Raw genomic sequence first — 19,357 nt, forward strand, 5'->3', positions numbered from 1 at the left:
ATTCACTTGAGCTACATTCAGATTCTAAACAAGCTCGTATTGAGGTAGGTTTAGCAAATCTGCCAACCGATCATTGCTTAAAGAAAAAAATTTCTAATTACCATCCTAGTGAAGACTCGTCGAGGACAACTGAATTAAATTGTAAGTTATATTTAAATGTTTTAAAAAATATTAAATTTTGTTGAATTATTTATTTATTGTGTTAGTTAAAATTTTTAATTAATTTTTGTTTAACTTTATTTTTTTATTCATAAAAAATAAAAAAAATAAAAATAAAAAAAAATAAAAAAAAACCTTGACCCCTCTAACCTAAAATCCTGGCTCTGCCGCTACACACACACACACATATATGTACATACACAAGCTCACTCATATACACACAAATGCACTTTTATATATATATATATATATATATATATATAGAGAGAGAGAGAGAGAGAGAGAGAGAGAGAGAGAGAGAGAGTCATAATTACAATAATTCAACTTACATCTATAAATTATGAATAACATTAATTTCTTTTCTTTTCTTTTCTTTTTTAAATATTTAATATGTTCTCATTACAACGTTAAAAAATAATATTATAAAAATAATAAAAATGAAGTTATATGCGCTTATACGGGCCGAGCCTAAATTTATACGAGCTTGAATTTTTTGTTCAAGCTCTGTTCGTTTAATAAACGAACTAATCCCGAGCCAAACCTGAGTATATTTACGAATAGTTATGCTCGCTTACAACCCTAACCGGGAGGGTTTTCTGGAAGCAAATCTAGGGCCCAGTCCAATTGAGGAAAGGGACCGCAAAAGGTGATTTTGTCCTTGCTCCTCCGAGAAACAGATTTAAGGTTGCTTGAACTCAAGCAGGTCAAAGTCGAGGGTAAAGCGGACTGGCCATGACACTGTAACTGTACAGAGATAAAAGGGGATGGCAAATGGGGGATGGGGGAGGCTACCTAGTACCTAGTACCTAACCCATCAGTATCTATTTATCTACAATGTTTGTAGGAGTCGAGGTGATCAATGCCCAACGGTTGATGCGAGGGGGACATCGCTCTTGAGCTAGAAGGGGGCAAAGAACAATGTACATGAGACGTTTAGATCTGCCACTTCCGGTGGCGGTATGTGGAACACATACTCGTTGAATGTGGCGCATGAGGCCTGCGTGCTGAGAAGATCGAGTTGGTGAGAGGAATGGAGGGGAGGTCAATGAGAGCCAAGGTGGAGCGCGGTGGAGGCGGACATATATAGGGCAACAAATCTAAGCTTTCAAAAATTTTATGGGACATACGTGCATGCGACATGAGGAGAAGATGATTGCTTAGTGCAAAGGTGAGTAAGGAGCGTAGGAAAATTTGGACAAAGTCCATGTGTCTCACTAAAATTCCACCCTATTATCAATGTTCTGGAAGCAAATCTAGGGCCCAGTCCAATTGAGGAAAGGGACCGCAAAAGGTGATTTTGTCCTTGCTCCTCCGAGAAACAGATTTAAGGTTGCTTGAACTCAAGCAGGTCAAAGTCGAGGGTAAAGCGGACTGGCCATGACACTGTAACTGTACAGAGATAAAAGGGGATGGCAAATGGGGGATGGGGGAGGCTACCTAGTACCTAGTACCTAACCCATCAGTATCTATTTATCTACAATGTTTGTAGGAGTCGAGGTGATCAATGCCCAACGGTTGATGCGAGGGGGACATCGCTCTTGAGCTAGAAGGGGGCAAAGAACAATGTACATGAGACGTTTAGATCTGCCACTTCCGGTGGCGGTATGTGGAACACATACTCGTTGAATGTGGCGCATGAGGCCTGCGTGCTGAGAAGATCGAGTTGGTGAGAGGAATGGAGGGGAGGTCAATGAGAGCCAAGGTGGAGCGCGGTGGAGGCGGACATATATAGGGCAACAAATCTAAGCTTTCAAAAATTTTATGGGACATACGTGCATGCGACATGAGGAGAAGATGATTGCTTAGTGCAAAGGTGAGTAAGGAGCGTAGGAAAATTTGGACAAAGTCCATGTGTCTCACTAAAATTCCACCCTATTATCAATGTTCCACATGCATTTGTCTCGAAAATAACAAAAACAAATCGGAGGAATCATAATGATGCATACTCGAGGTTGGGTTGTGAGTCGTGTAGCTCCTTCTGTGTTAGAGAGACCACAAAAGCTCTTTTTGGTATGAGTAACCACAAGACTCCACTCAAAGCGGAAGAATACCACAATTCACAAATATTTTCTCTGCTTCTCATTAATCATAATCGGTCTTTAAATAGATATTGACATGACTCCTAATTAATCTTAACCCTAATTTAAAATGATCTAATCCTAATGTCCATTCCAACTCAACCTAATCTTATTCTTATCACATTCCATCAAGTTTTGGAAACTGCAAAAGTTTACAAAAGCTACACATTTCAATGAATAATCTGAGTGAGCTCGCCATGACAAAAAATTGTTCTTTCTTCCCAATTACTAGTACTCAACTTATCATAAAACTCATTAACCAGCACCTTACCTATGAAAGTAGGCGATTTGAAAACCATATATAATATGGATGCCTCTTAAAACAATTTGTCTGCTTAGATCCCCAAATTAAATTTGCATTTTTCTTTTATTTTTTTATTTGTCAAACAAAATTCTGTTGGACTTAATTAGCATTCTAAGCATGATTACCTATTTACATAGCTTTGGCTCCTCCACACAAATTAAAATATCTTAGGTCCGCCCTCTTGGTCATTGGTCTAGTTTTGTAACAAAAAGACCAAGTTCTTCATTGTTCGTTAGTTACTTAGTCATTGATGCAAGGATGTTAATTAGTCATTGTTTGAATGTTATCTACATTTGTAATGAGTAATGCTACCCATATGTGTGCTTTACATATGGGTATTTACGCATTGACGTGGCAGCATTGGAGACTATCATGTCAGCCAATAAAAAAATCTCCACAAAATCACTAGATATGGTGGTCGGTGCCACCCCTAACCACCACATAGGGGGTGTTGCCAACCACCATATTTGACCCATTGTGGTGGGTCATGACCACTCTCAAAGAATTGATGGGGTGACCGACCACCCCTTTATCTTTAAAGAAGTGATTGACCACTCATTGGAGTGGCTAGGAGGTGGCCATTCGGCTGGCCACCCCAAAATAACTCGTTAAAAAATTATTTTGTTCTAAAGTGGCAATCCCACGTTGCATTACTACGTTAGCACATAGGGGAATGATATTTGGGGGCAATTGTGCCGGCCCCCAACCGGCATATATAATAAATAAATATTTTTTTAATCAAAAAGTAATTTTGATATCACATCAGAATTATTTTTTATTAAAAAAAACATTTATTAATTAAAAAAGAGGGCAAGGAGCCGGCACAATTGCCCCTGCCTATCATACCTCTAGCACATAAGCTACCCCCCACGTAAAATGTGCGTATGTCCAGTATAATCAACAAACAACTTTCCGCTCTTAGCACTTCTAAGTCACTCCTTTAACCCCTTTACAATTAGAAAAATATTAGATCATACCACTCACTCAAAAAACTGTTAGAGTATATTGAGGGATTTGATTTAAGAGATTTATTGTAATTATTGTTATCTCCTATAAATCAAATTTGAAGGTAATCAAATCTGATTGAGTTGATTGCAATCAAATCACATTGATTTGATTATCATATTTATCTACCTAAACTCTCCATAATTCTCCTATAAATAAGAGCCCTATGTTTTGTAAATTAATCAAGTAAAATAAGAGCATAATATAGCCTTAGAGCTTTATCTTATAGACGTGGTCGAACCACTTTTTATTTTATATTTTTATAGCATTATATTTTTTTTTTTTATAGTATCAAAGTTGTAGGCTAACGCCAATAGTTTGATAATGGATTGCAATTTTCTATTTTGTTCTTTATCTTTTATCTTTTGTTTCAGATTGATTTCAATCGCAATCACAAACCTTTGTTGTGTTTTTTAATTTCCGTTTGTATTTCTTAAAAAATTAAAAAAAATTAAAAATTAAAAAAAAAAAAAAAAAGTACACATAACCCCCTCAAACTACCACTTCATTGTCAATGTACCCCCCAAACTATCAATTGTGTCAATCTCCCCCCTTAAACTACCAGAAAATGTCAATGTCCCCATAATGACAAAAATGCCCTTCATAAAATTATTAAAATAAAATAAAAACTAAAAAAAAATTATTAAAAAATATAAAATAACAAAAAATTATTCCAAAAAAAAATTAAAAATTAAAAATGTTTTTTATTATTTTTTTTAAATAATAATTTTCAGTTTTTTTTTCCTTTTTTTTTAAAAAAAAAAATTGTTCTTTTTCGTTTTTTTAATTAAATAAAAACTGGTTTTCTTTTCATTTGTTTTATTTTTTAAAAAATAAATAAATAAATTTCAGTTATTTTTTGTTTTTTTTTCTTTAAAAAAAATGTTCTTTTTCGTTTTTTAATTTAATAAAAACTGGTTTTTTTTTCATTTGTTTTTTTAAAAAAATAAATAAATAAATTTCAGTTATTTTTTGTTTCTTCGTTTTTTTTTCTTTAAAAAAAATTGTTATTTTTCGTTTTTTAATTTAATAAAAACTGGTTTTTCTTTTTTATTTTTTTCATTTGTTTTTTTTTAAAAAAATAAAATAAAATTCAGTTATTTTTTGTTTACTTTTTTAAAAAAAAAAATTTAAAAATTTGTTCTTTTTTAAAAAAAAAAATTTCGTTTTTTATTTAATTTTTTTAGTTTTAGTTTTAATTTTTTTGAATTTATGAGGACATTTTTGCCTTATTAAAAAAAAATTAGGGTCATTTTTGTCTTTTTGTTGGTCTTAAGAGGGACATTGACATTTTCTGGTAGTTTAAGGAGGGAGATTGACACAATTGATAGTTTATGGGATACATTGACAATTGAGTGGTAATTTGAGGGGATTATATATACTTTTCAAAAAAAAAAAAAAAAAAAAAAAAAAGGTTCTTTCAAACACCGGTATAGAGTTGTACGTTGATGAAGTTTGCAGAACCCCGTGACTCCTTATTTTGTCACTTTTCTTCATATTTTATGGTGCATCCGAGACAGTGCACAAATGAGATGCTTCATCGATCAGCCACTCCATCCAAATCCGCGGCATGGCAGCCGCTTGCAGCGCCTCCGGTGATCTTCCTCCTGCCTCCAGTGATCTCACCCCAGACAGCCACGTTCCGCCATGGCCAGCTGCGCCTAGGCCAGCCGTCCACTGCCAATAATACCGTTCGTGATTTCCAGCTGTACTTGTAGACAACCATCGGCCTCTGTCTCTTCGTCTCTCGTGTTCAGATCTGAATGTCATGAGACTCTCAGACTTCTCGCAGAGTCACTTTCATGTTGTATACATGACTCTCTCTCCCTGTTGAACGATTGTTCTAGATTCAACACAGATGGGTAATTGGTTGCTACACGTATGACCAAGGTATGGCTATTATGAGAGAGAAAGGTTTGGTTTTTGTGGTGAATCAGGTTATTTACTCATCAGAAAGATGAAAAAAAAAAAAAAAAAAAATTAAAAGATGCCAAGTTACCCATATTATTTTGGCCCTTTGTTGGCTCATTAATTTGGTCATTGTTAGTCCAATTGTTGACCCACACTTATCTTTTGGCCTTTGTGCTATAGTTTAAAGACCCAAGCTTGGTCTTTGTGGTATTGTTTAAAATCTAGGCCTATTTCAACCCATAGTCGGCTCCTATTTTAGCTCATAGTAGGCTTTGATTTTTTTTCATAGTTGACTTATTGAAATTTAAGGTGCATCTCTAATCACCGTTGCTGACTGCCTCCAGTCATCTTAGTTGACTATCTATTGAGAAAAGAAGAAGAACTTATTGCATACTCAAGCTTTTAGATTGTTCCACCTTGAGTTTGAAGGGAGATGTTAGAATATATTAGATGATTTGATTTAAGATAGATTTATTGTAATTATCGTTATCTCCTATAAATCATATTTGAAAGTAATCAAATCTGATTAAGTTGATTATAATTAGATTTGATAGTAATCAAATCACATTAATTTAATTACCATACTTATCTACCCAAACTCTCCACAATTCTCCTATAAATAGGAGCCTCATGTATTGTGAATTAATCAAGTAAAACAAGAGCATAAAGTAGCTTTAGAACTTTATCCTATGGACATAGGTCATAGACCGAACCACGTAAAATCTTTTTTTTATTCTGCTTTTCATTTTATATTTCTAGAGCATTATATTTTTTTTCAAAAACAGGGGGAGATTTCCCACACAAAACAAAGAATCCCTATTGGACACAGAATTTTTAAAACCCTTAATAGAAAACACTATTTCCCTATTTTACAGAGAATTTTTAAAACACTAATTTTCTCGATCTCATAAAACAGCCTTCATTATGCTTTCTTGAGACTTTACTTACCCTCCAAAAATTCTGCAGTTCCTTTACAACCAAATATGAAATATCCCTGTTGAGCTGGGCTCTTTTGCAGAGAATAGTCTGACTGGAGTTAGCTTTGAGAGTCTATGTATACGAGGAGGCATAAGTTACTTTCGGCTCAAAAGAAAAAAATTAATGTTACTATTTGCAACGGTAAAGCACTGTCTAACAGTGTGACCTTGATCGAAAATCCATCCTTTCTGTACCAAGGAAAATGCATGGCATGCATTTTTTTTTCCTATGATAGTGATAAAATGAGACTTTCGAAGGGAAGGGTCTAGCTTGGACTGGCAGCTTTAGGAAGAGTAGGTGAAAAGTGTTAGATTTGATTGGAGGACAGCTACTTAATTGATTTGGTAGAAATGTGAATAGGTAGATGCATGCTTCTAGCTTAAGCAATTCTCTTTATAAACCCCCATAAACCCTCGCCTTATATAAGTCCCCAAAGAGCCAGTAGAAACTTTTGTTATTGCATGTTGTGTATATTGTGCAAGACAAAAACTCTAAAGTGGAGAGAGAGAGAGAGAGAGAGAGAGAGAGAGAGAAGCTTGTTTTAGTGGGCGGAGACGGTGGTGGCCGGTGATCGGAGAGAGCTAGCTAGTGATCGATGGGCCCGGGAGGACCAGGAGGAGGGCCGGGAGGACCAGGACCTGGTGCACCAGGACCTTTCTTCTGTGGCTTTTTTGACATGATTGGTTCTTGGTATGTAAATTTACTAACAAATTCCATCTTGTAGGTTTTATAATTATTTTACTGATCCTAATTTTAATTGATTTCGTTGATTTGGTTGTTTGCATGGTTGGCTGTAGTCTGAACTTCGTATGCTGTTGCTGGTTGCTACAAGATTGCTTTGGAGGTGGGCCTCCCGGACCCCCCGGCCCACCCGGACCACCTCCTCCATGAATCATCTGCCTGCTTCCCGGCCATGCAGTTCCTACCATACAGACAGTACTACTGCATGCTACTGCTATTTTAATTTACATCTATGATCTATGTATTATGCAAAAATTAATTTGGAACAAAAGGACTCGTATTCTTGAGACTTGAGAGACATTAATTTATCCCTGGTTTTTTGTCTGCCAGTCAGTTAAATGTCCCTTTATCGATGGATGTTTGACATCTGTATGAATTGAATAAATCAAAACCGTCGGACCCATCACCCATGGCCCATGGCCCATGGCCCATGGGCGTGGTGTACGTTCTTATCCTCTATATTTATCCGGCCAATTTCAATGCATTCTTTGACTTTGTTGTGCATAACTGGTTCTTTGCAAATATTGGCATTAATTTTACCACGGACGGGTTTTGGGAAGCCTTATTATGTACGTGGTGCATTAATTAATGTAGTTTTTTTTTTTTTTTTTAAGCAAGAATTTATTAAAGAAAACAAAAAGAATCTGCAGGCAATTCGACGAAAACAGGACGGATCAGCATTCCATACAATTTCAAAAAAAAAATTATAAATTCTCAAATTGCGAGACTTAACCCATTTCTTTACATCGAATGGCTTAAAAAATGTCATGTATTAAAAATGCGGTATTTCATTGAGGTAGTCAGAAAGAATTTCTCAAGACGCTTGTACTTCAAAAAATTAAAAAACATTTTTTGGCTCAAAGTGTTTTTTTTTTTTAATGAACTAAAAGCTTTATAACCAATCACTTCAAACTACACTCCAGTAAAAACTACAATCAATGTTTCAACAAACCCACCTGAATGCTAGAAAAGCAACAAACAGCAAAATCAAGCTCAAAACAGAGCATCACCAACAAAACAAACAAAGAACAACAAACACAACCAGACCTACACAAAACAAAGAAAAAACCGGAGAAGCAGATTAGCGGCAATGAACCATCCGAACTGGAAATTTGGCCATCACTCTAGCTCTAACCTCCCACCGAATTTTGGAGATGATTTGGTCTTTAGTTCTAGGGGTTTTACCATGAAGAATAACATTCTTTTGAAGCCATAAATAATAAACAACAGCCCCCAAGCATAGTTTCCGAACACAGCTCACCTATTGTTGCCCTTCAAAGCTACAACACTCCAAACAACAATCTCATCCCAATCAGATGGATAGTTACTCACCAAACACTCACTCATAAGAGACATCCAAATCCTTTTACTAAAACTACATTCAAAGAAAATGTGGCTTTGACTCTCCAAAAAAGACATAAGCTATCGCCAACAAGATCCCAACTACACATCTTCTCTTGGGTAGTAATAGCTTTATGGAAAGCAATAACTTGATGAAAATATACTCAATTCTCAACTGTAACATGTCACATTTTTTATATTTGATATTTTTCAAGCGTTTCGATGCAAAGAAACAGCTTAAATCCCATAATTTAAGAATCTATATTTTTTAAAAAATTATATGAAATCCTGATCCTACACATTACCTTGGATTTGTGAAGTTGACATTAATTTGTTGAAGTTTACAAAGTCCAAGTTAATTTGTCGACATTTAAAGTATTAGTAGGGACAACTTAGTTAACATTTACAGACGAGTAAATTAATTAGTATTGACACCAGCATTTGGCAACGGTTTTAATTAGCAAAGTTAATTCTTACTGAAATTTGTGTATATATTTATGAAAACAGTGAAAATCTCACGCATCTCAATTGTTTGACAGTCGTATAGTAATCTTCTAAATAGCATTACTCTTTTATTTAATAAGGTCGAATGGTTATTTTAATATTAGTTTTTTTTCATTTTAGGGTTAAGATTAGTTTTATTATTAAGTTGGGTGTTATCTATCTCATCTTATTGGAAGTCTATTTAAAGTTTGGAGATTGCTAATAAAACAAGAGAAATATTTGGTTTCATTCTCTTGCACATCTCGTTTATTTCCATACAAAAAAAAATGTCCAAATTTATCATTGAATTAAAAGACCCAAGTAAAATCTACGAAAAATTATCCCGTTAGGCTCTTGAAAAATTGAGCTCGTAACACTATCCTGGGATCCCATGTAGGAAGGCAACATGGGCAGGTTTGTGCTTTAGCTTATGGCACATATGAGTGTTCCATTTACAACAATGGTTGGATTTTATTTGTAACCGTTGCATACTATATAAGTTAATCATTAATATGGACAATTTTATTTTTCTATGCAAGATTTTAGAAGCTAAAAAATTACAAATGTCATTCATGGGATGGGGATACAGCTGCTACACTTACACCCACTTTATTACACTCACTTTTTAGACATTGACGTGGCAAGAGATACATCACATATTTTTACTGTTTTCTTTTTTCTTTTTCTTTTTCTTTTTCTTTTTTTTAAGAAAAAGAGGCACACCGGAGGAAAAAAAAAAAAAAAAAAAGGCATATCACTGGAGGCACATCACCCGTCGCAGCCCAGGTGAACCCGACCTGTGCAGATCTCTTCGGCTATCCCAAGCGTCTTCGGCCGTCCCGAGCGTCCCTAGCCTTCCCAAGTGTCTCTGCCTCCCTCCTCCTTGTTCTCTTCACCATCTTTGGCAGATTCACCAGCCGAAAACCCCCGCATGCCGGGAACCCGCACACACGCTGGAAACCTAACCCGTCTCTCTCCATCACTCTCTCCAATAGATTCTGCCGTCCCGAGCGCCGATGATCCCCTCTTGTTTTCTATTTTTTTTTTTTTTTTTTTTTTTTACGCTTTTTTCTTCCTTCCGATTAAAGCCCATGCCTCCTTTCTTAAAAATTTTAAAAGAAAAAAAAATGTGATGTAGCTATTGCCATGTCAGGGTGTAAAAAGTGGGTGTAAGTGTAGCATTTTCCGTAATGCAATGGGCCTTGACCACCATCCATATCCAAGAGGGGAGAGAGAGAGTCGGGAGAGTTTTCTGGAAGCAAATCTGGGGCCTAGTCCAACTGAGGAAAGGGACCGCAAAAGGCGATTTTGTCCTTGCTCCTCCGAGAAAGTTACAAAAGAAGGTTGCCTGAACCGAAGCGGGTTAAAGTCGAGAGTGAAGAGGACAATTACACTGCACAAAGATAAAGGGGATGGGGAGAGGCATAGCCTATACATAAAAGCTTCTAAATACAGTAAAGGGATGGGGGATTTGGGAGGCTACCTAAACCCATCATTATCTGCGATGTTAGTAAGCGATGATGCCCAACGGTTGAAGCGTGGGGAACATCACTCTTGAGCTGGAAGTGAGCAAAGAAGAATGTACATGAGATGCTTAGATCTGCCGCTTCCGATGGTGGTACGTACGTAGAAGTTAGAACACATACACGTTGAAGGTGGCGCATGAGGCCCACGCACTCAGAAGAGATGGAGTGAGGAATGGAGGGGAAGTCAGGGGGAGCCAAGGTGGTGCGCCGTGAAGGCGGACATAGGGCAACAAATTAGAGCTTCCAAAACTTGTTTGGGACATACTTGCGCGTGCAATGGCGGTGTGTAAAGCCCACGTGCGACATGAGGGGAAGATGATTGTTTGGTGCATAGGTTTAAAGTGAGTAAGGAGGGTGGAAAACTCGAAAAAAGTCAACATATCTCACTCAAATATTACCCTATTGTTAATATCACAGAAAAAATAAAAAATAAAAAAATTGCGTAGTGTTCTCCAAACTACCAAATCATTATTAATGTTCCCCATTTATCTCGAAAAAAGACAAAAGTACGTACCCTCATAAATTTGGGAATTTTTTTGTAAGATCTACAGCAATGCCATGGATCTTGTGATTCATGGCAATGACTTGGTCACCATTTTTTTAAAATTTTACTATTTTTTATTTAAGGGTATTTTTGTCATTAATAGGATGTTAACAATATTTGATAGTTTATGGGGACATTGTCGCAATCCAATTTCTAGAGGGACATCGAAAATCTGATAGTAGTTTAAAGGGAGTATGTGGACTTTTTTCAAAACACTTATAAAGGAGAGGAAGGGGAAGGGGTGGGGGCAACCCGAGGAAGGATGATGAGGAAGATGAGAGGGGGAGGGTGAGAGGAGGGAGGCTCAGACTCTCAAGCAAGGCTCTCCCTCCTAGCTAGCTAGGGGTGTACAAGCGAGCGGTTATTAACCGCTTAATAATTGCTAACCGTTAACTATACAAGTGTACAACCACATATCAACTTTTGTAGGCGGTTGGAAAAACCCACCAACCACCTAACGCGGGACGGTTAGCTATTTTAGGGGTAAGTAGATAACCGCCTATTCTTATATAATAATAATAATAATAATAATATACAAAACAATGTTGGTTTGGTGCGTTTAATATAAGGTTTTCATTTTGAGTTTAATGAAAATGATCTTTATTCATAAAAATTTAAAAAAATAATAATAATAATAATATTTATGAGCTTTGTTATATTTTGAAGCCTTGTACTTATTTAAAAATTACTCAAAACCATCTAAAATAAGCCCTAAAAAGAGGCTCAACGAAGGCTCAAAATACCAAAAAATAATTATCAATAAAAAAAAAAACCTAAAGATACCCATTTTTAAAAAGCAGTTATGCGGTGCAGTTATAAGTTCAATAACCATGCACTAACAGCTTAAGGAGGAGTGATTGTGGTTACGAAAATTTAATAATCGCCTAGAGCAGTTGTGGTTGGCTGTTACAGACAATAACCGCCAACCACAATCATTTGTACACCCTTAATACTCCTAGCTCCCCGAACTCTCTTGCACGCAGAGAGGATGCTCTCACTTAGAGTGGAGGACACTCTCACAGCGGAAATAGAAATCCCACTTGGGGGAGAGTTTCTCTTAAAAAAAAGACGTCATTAATATGTACGTATAAGTGAGAGTCAGTGACTCAAATGGGCATGCACGCGCGTGGTTCACATGAAAGGCTTAATTCAATTTCAACCTTAAAAACTTGCTCACCCATTACAATTTCAACTTTTATTTTTATTCTTCTTTTCTAACAAACATGAATGCTCTCGATATTATGGTATCAGCTTGATTTGGTTTTTAAAAAAAAAAAAAAAAAAAAAATCTTACTTATAGTAAAATTGTACTGGCCGGCCAGCAAACACGAATGCTGGGATCAAATAATTTTTAGGGGAAACTTCACAAAAGGGTATCAAATTATAGCGTTTTTTCACTTAAAGGTATTAATGTAGCAAAACATTCAATCGAGTGTATGAATTTATCAAAACCGTTCAATATAGGGTATTCCGTCACCCTTCGTTCTAAATCGATGACGGAACTCAAAACACGTGCGTTTCACGTGATTTCTTAGGATTTTATTCCGTTTATACCCCTCTATTAAAAAAAAATATTCATTTAAATCTATTAAAAATATATATTTATTTAGTTGAAAAAACAACTTCTTCTTCCATGGGATGGAAGATGGCCACCAGATCCAGCCTTCGTGTAAACTACAATTAACCCAAGAAGATTCTTCTTCTTCGAATAGATCTGTGATAGATTCGCACCCGTGCATCTCGATGGACACGGAGCTCCCCAGCTTGGTGGTCCGGACGAACGCCGACGACTCGTGCGTCAGGAAACGGCAGCATGACCTGCAATTGTTCTTGACCCAGGGGAGCGTGTTTGTACATTTATATACATATTGTGATCCATTCAGTGTCAAGAGAACAAACTAAAAAAATATAATAATTTGTCAAATTCAAACTATAATTCCGACCAAAACTCCACTTCAGATTTGAGTGACTCATATTTAACACCCGCGATTTCAGTGACTCATTTTTATTTTTCGTCAGGATGTGGATGTGCTTGCTCTTCAGGTTTTCAAGAGATGTAACATTCCAATGGTGGCAATGGGAAGTGGGAACGGTATAGGACTGACTTCAACCATTTGATATCAAAAGAAAAAATGCATGCTTTTGCATTAAAAGTAAAAGTTATGTTATTGTGCAGTTTTCAACTGGCCTGGCATTGGTCATTGAGAAAAAAAGCAGGCGAGTTGAGATATCGCTCTACTGCCTTGCCCGGGCTATCGAGAGCAATCTTAACACGTATGGTTGAAGTTGGATATCTGCCAGAGTCGAAGAATTTGAAGAGAGCTGATGTGGTGATTTTCATTGCAAATCCAAATTGAAAATATTTAGTCAAATGATAAAGAGCAATCTGAAACCAGATTGGATAGCTTTTGTGAGTGTTCTAAAGGGAAATCAGTAGGCCCAGTTTAAAACCAGATTGTCTCTGTTCAACTCTGTTTTTGTGATCCAAAACAGAGGATTTGGCTTTCTGCTCTCATGTGTTTTCGGGTGCTTTAATCTATTTCTTGTACTAGAATTCTGCTCGTATGTGTAGAAATTCGAAAAGCCCATATTAATATGAACCTTTATTATCATGTTTTCCATGTAAAAACATATCTACAACATCAGTGTTGTTTATTCATGTTTGCCATGTTAAAACATTCCTCGTTTTTGTCGTGTCCGCCCCAAATGTTTGAAGAATGGAGACATGATTTACAATATGCTCTTGGAATTTGCTTCGGGAGGAAGCCTTGCCGATTTAATCAAAAAATCAAGCAGTCATGGGTTGTCTGAGAGCGATGTCAGAAAGCACACAAAGTCTATGCTTGTGGGGTTGAAACACATTCATGCTCGTGGTAGGTCCGAGTTCATATTTGTCAATCCGAACTCTAAAAGGCAATGTGGCTGCGGTGAATCTTTCATGATGACTTCCAATTCTCCAGTTGCAAAGCAAAGGACTGGTTAACACTTATGTTGACTTGTGATGGATCAAGACTCTTAAGGAACCCTTCATTTTATACTTCTATTACTCCAGTTGGTGACATCTTGTAGCAGTCACACTAACAGGTCCTTCCGTGTATACATTCTTCTCTAAAAACCGATGCTAGTTGGGCTTACAAGAACTTTCTGTAATCCTGCCATATATGCTTTGCTGATGTAAATGTTATAGCGGAAAGAATTAGAACGTCTTAAAGCAGTTGTCATGTAAAATCTGTTTGAAATGAAACTGGTTTTCATTAGCAACACATGGCCATGGTCATCGGTGCTAATTTTGGCTTCGGTATCACTTTCTTCTCAATACCTGAAAAGCCGAAGCTAATATGGTTTCTCAGAACAATGGTACACACGTGCTCGCTCTCGTTCCTGGGCTCCTCCGAGCAGTCCTCCCCAGCCACCGGGCATAGCATGGGGAGATTCACAAGACGCAGAGCACGTGGGTGATGAGCTTCAACCAGCTTTCAATTTCGGCTCTTCGGTCAGGGCTGTGGACCTCGACATGGGGGATCAACTCACCGTCGGGGATCAGTTGTGTGCATGGAATCACGGGTTGCTCACGTTAAATGGGTTGTGTTTAGATGCATGTGGGTGAGAGGGGCAAAACGGGTTGTTCTTGTTAAAAGAATCACGTGTAAGTCACGTGGCTTCACTTCCGTCATCGATTTAGAACGGAGGGTGACGGAATACCCTACATTGAACGGTTTTGATAAATTCATACACTCGATTGAACGTTTTACTACATTAGTACCCTTAAGTGAAAAAGCGCTATAATTGGGTACCCTTTTATGAAGTTTTCCCTAATTTTTAATTTTAATTTTTCTGACAAACATGAAAGCTCTCAATATCCACCTTTCCTTGGCCTTGCGTAAAAAGGTTTGATTATATATGGATGTGCCATTGGTATATATGGCTAATTAATATATAGTGGTAGTAATTAGCCAGTTAGGTTGATATTGATGCGGCAAAACTTGAATATTTACATTTGAATTTGGACACTTAATGTTTACATTTACTTTTAAGAGTTTATCCTGCATGTTTAATTGAATTAACTTGTCGGTCCACGTCATGAGGTGATCAGTGAAGTTATGATAGACACCAACCTCTATTAATTAATTGTGAGGGTTCCACTTATAAGAAGCATGCAGGTGACACGTACGTATAATTAATGCCTGCATGTGATTAATCAATTTATTTGAATATATTGAACCGACATGATCATGATCGATCTGCATGCGATATATAATTTTAAAAAGCATCGAAATATCTCGAAGCTGTTTTTGTCGATCGAGTTTGAAACTCCCGACTGTTAGGTCTAATTTGAAACTTTGACCGTTAGGTTTTGAAGATTAGGTTAAAAAGAGAAGTTGACGAAATCATCCAAAGTAAATATCCGATCCTCAACCCATCCACACTAATGTGCACTGCTTTCTTCACCTACAAATCCAAGAAACCCCAGAATATATTTATATATATATCTTAACCATTAAGCTAGGCTTTAATTCTTTCTCCGACGACAAGAAAAAGAAAAGAGAAAAAATCGTCATCTTTTCTTGGAAGTCTATATAAAGAGGACTAGTATATGCATATGTTTAGTTCATTTCCATTAACTACATTGCAAGCTTAGCCAAACAAGTCGTTTGTCAAGGAAGAAAGAGAAAGAGAGCTAGCGATGCCTCCGCCACCGGGGCCTTATGGCCCTCCAGGACCATTTGGTTGCTTTCATGTTCTCTGTGGGGGTATATGCCGCCTTGCATCTTCTTGGTGAGTTTTTTTTTTTTTTTTTTTAATGTGTGAATCTGATCGATCTACACAATGTGTGATCATGTTATACAACAAATCATGAAACTGACAATTTTTTTTTTATTTTTAATTTTTAATTTGTTGACAGTTTATATGTGCTGTGCTGCTGCTGCCTCCTAGAGAGCTGCTGTGGACCACTGTTTGGGCCACCAGGCCCACCCGGCCCACCTGGTCCTTTTGGGCCCCCCCGCTTCTGATCATCAGCTAACTTCCAAACATGTGGTGTAATATTTATTTTTATAATTGCTAGTCGTCATCTTCAATTCCTGCATTAATCTCATGGGTGGTGTTTGGGAATGCATGTGATGGGGAATAACAATGAAAATGGGCAACTTGTTACGGAACCAATCTTTTGTATGAATCGAATTCCACTTGATCCGGTGATATATACAACATTAATTGCATGACCGACATATACACATACCTACCAAAGGATTATGATAACATTAATTTCCGTCGACACTAGGAATAAATTGGAAACCAAACATGTCTTAATTAATTGTTTGACCAGAAAACTATCTGTTCGCCCTGCTTTTGTTTGTTTATAAACCCACCTAGAACCTTCCTTTGGGAAAGACACAGAATAAGCGGCCAAAATTGATTGGAAACGGATCCGTCGAGAGTATTCAGGTTCTTGTAAAAGTAAAGGTATAATTGTCTTTTCACATTTTGTTGATTACATGAACCGGAGATGATCCAAATACAAATGGATTGAAGTGGTCTCTCTTTAATGCTATAAGTTTTTTTGTGTACTTTCTGTTTTCATCCAAAACTGATATGATTTTTAAATTTACAATTTAATTTAAGATAAATCATTATTGAATTTTGATTAATTAAACAGTAATTTTAAAAGTCACATTTTTTTAAGGACACGGGAAAAATTTCTAAAATTATTCGTATTTTGGCCAGCCACCACTCATGTTAAGCCATTTTCAGTGTGCTAGCTTTATTTTCAAGCTAATTGCAATCTCCAGCCACGTATGCCATTTCAGTGTGCTACTGTTTTATCTTACATACTTTATGGCCTTATATATAATCCTCTCATCACTTCCGAGTCAAGAAATAAAGAGAACAAATTTTTTTCCTAAGGCAAGCAATTTTTGTTGGCACGTTAGTTTCATATCGAGTCAATTTGATATGGATCAACTCGAAGACGTCCCATTTAGTTAAACGGGTTAAATCTTTCAACCTTGACACGATCCATATTTAGTAGACACGTCATGTTAGGTTGACCCAAACAACACGACATGCTTGACCCTTTTCGACCTATATATGAACTTAAATGTAATGGAATTTAAAAATGAATTTTATATTCATATGACTTTTTGCTTCTTAGGGTTTTGTTTTTAATTTAAAATAATAATAATAATAATAATAATAATAATTTAATTTATACGGATCGTGCGGGTTACGTATAAGATTAAGTTAGTTGACTCGAGATTAACATATTTATCTAAAAGCAAGCACACATGCATATGTGAACTTTTGAATATTTGGTAAACAAGAAGAGTAGGCAGTACACAGATATCCTTATCCATTTGCTGGCCAGTCCAAGACGATACTAGAAACTGCAAGAAGCCTAAGCTCTTGATCGAGCTCACCTTCTCTCCTTTTTAACCTCTATAAATGCATTCCCATACCTAACTACAATTCCTACAATTTCAGAAGCTAAATTGAAAAACAGAGAGAAGCGTAGAGAAAAATGCCGGGTTGGGGACCGCCGCCGGGAGGACCTCCCGGTCATCCAGGGCCGTGTTGTTGCTGTGATTTTCTCTGTGGTGGTATATGCCGGCTTGTATCTTCATGGTGAGTAACATGAACAAAAATCAGTGATATTTTCCTTAATTTAATTTGATTACAATGTTATTATGTTTTTTTTTCTGGGTTTTTAATGTCTATGTATGAGGTAGAAAATTCAGGAGAAATAGTTATACTATTATTATTAATATTCCTATTATAATTTTTGCAAACCAGAAAATTTCTACGAAAACCATTAATATCACCATTATATTATTATTGCTCTTCTTCTCGTTGTTCCTGTGTACCAGAGAAATGGAGTCTTGGGTTTTTTTTTTTTTTTTTTTTTTTTTTGTTGTGTATATATATATATATGGATGGGAATGGGATGGGTTCAAGTTGATCGAGCACTTATATCTTATCCCAAGCTGAACCCCACCACTCCAGCTAGCTTTCAATTAGTGAATGATTATCAACATCATGACATAATTGGAGAAAGCAAAAGTAGATAATGCTAGATAATTTATCTAATTTAATATAAATAAAAAGAATATAAAGCTTTATGGCATTAAAATTCTGAAGTAAGCTCACAACCATCCAATTTTATTGTGTTAACTCACAATTAGTCTATGAGTGGTTTTAGGGTTGCTATAACTTTTACTACAAATATCTTATTATAAATTGACGTGATAATTTATCATGATTAAACAAAAAACCTAATTTGTCAATCTCCTTAGTTAGTGGCTTACTTGTCAACCATACACTCTTAATCATTTCACAAATTATGAATTTTCACGTCAATTTGTAAAGAAATTATATTAAAAGTTGCAATACACCAAACATTTTCCTTGTAGTCTATTACTATGTGATTTAAGAAAGAAAAAAATATCAATTACAATCAGATTGAGATTTTCAACAATTTGTTGCCCAATTGCTAAAAAACCCATATAGGATTCACCTGTTCGAGTGGATGGTTGGACAGCTGAAAACATATTTGGTTCAATGAGTTCTATATAGACTCTTTTACAATTACTGGAGATCCCAATCTATTCTAATCACGCCATAATAGGCCTTAAGAGTAATCCCAATTATTGTAAATTACCCACAATTTAAACAGTTTTCTGCCACCAATCTGCAGCCAAGTTTAGAAATTGTTCGACTTTCATAATAGATTTCTAATCAAATTGCAAAAATCTGGTTTTGTTTAACCCAATTTATGTTTTGTTGGCAGTTTGTATTTCCTTTGCTGCTGCTGCATCATAGAGAGCTGCTGCGGACCAGTGTTTGGTGGGCCGCCAGGTGGCCCTGGCGGCCCACATGGTGGGCCTCCCTTCTAACCAGACCATTTCCAGCAGATTTGTTGTTTATCCAGACCCAAATAAATAAAGCAGCAAAAATATGATGTGTTTATTTTATTTTTCTAATTAAAATATAATGTGTTTATTTGTTAATGTGGATATGTAATATTTTGTTTTTGGGTAGAGCAAGGACTTGAAGTCAATTATGTTTGACGCTTTTTATATATTTTTGGGCAGACTCCATTTATTTTTCAATAACCATCTGTTATGCAATGAGAATACAATAACCAGTAATTAAGAAATCAAACTATCTAACATATTTAAGTCAAGAGATTGTTCAACTAAGCGGTCTGAATTTAACTAATAAAAGTTGAGGGAAAAAAAAAAGAAAGAAAAAAAGAAGAAGAAAACAGATAATCTAAAATCTAAAATTAAAC

The 19,357-nt window shown here is 36.1% G+C and overlaps 3 long non-coding RNA genes across 5 annotated transcripts; all 3 read left to right on the top strand.

The window, feature by feature from the left end:
* The first annotated feature begins 5,421 nt into the window (after positions 1 to 5,421).
* On the top strand, positions 5,422 to 7,635 carry LOC133883020 (uncharacterized). Of its 3 annotated transcripts, none has more exons than XR_009902804.1 (3): positions 5,422 to 5,436; positions 6,424 to 7,125; positions 7,233 to 7,635. It is a non-coding gene; the product is annotated as an uncharacterized LOC133883020 (long non-coding RNA). The 3 variants fall into 3 exon arrangements; XR_009902805.1 differs by having other exon boundaries at positions 6,476 to 7,125; XR_009902803.1 differs by lacking the exon at positions 5,422 to 5,436 and having other exon boundaries at positions 6,219 to 7,125.
* A 7,838-nt stretch (positions 7,636 to 15,473) lies between these two features.
* On the top strand, positions 15,474 to 16,233 carry LOC133883144 (uncharacterized). The gene is made up of 2 exons (XR_009902821.1): positions 15,474 to 15,846; positions 15,974 to 16,233. It is a non-coding gene; the product is annotated as an uncharacterized LOC133883144 (long non-coding RNA).
* A 1,031-nt stretch (positions 16,234 to 17,264) lies between these two features.
* Positions 17,265 to 19,178, top strand: LOC133851738 (uncharacterized). Its single transcript, XR_009895840.1, has 2 exons — positions 17,265 to 17,691; positions 18,854 to 19,178. It is a non-coding gene; the product is annotated as an uncharacterized LOC133851738 (long non-coding RNA).
* The last annotated feature ends 179 nt before the right edge of the window (positions 19,179 to 19,357 follow it).

Source organism: Alnus glutinosa, chromosome 12, assembly GCF_958979055.1.
Source record: "Alnus glutinosa chromosome 12, dhAlnGlut1.1, whole genome shotgun sequence".
Classification (NCBI taxonomy): Eukaryota; Viridiplantae; Streptophyta; class Magnoliopsida; order Fagales; family Betulaceae; genus Alnus; species Alnus glutinosa.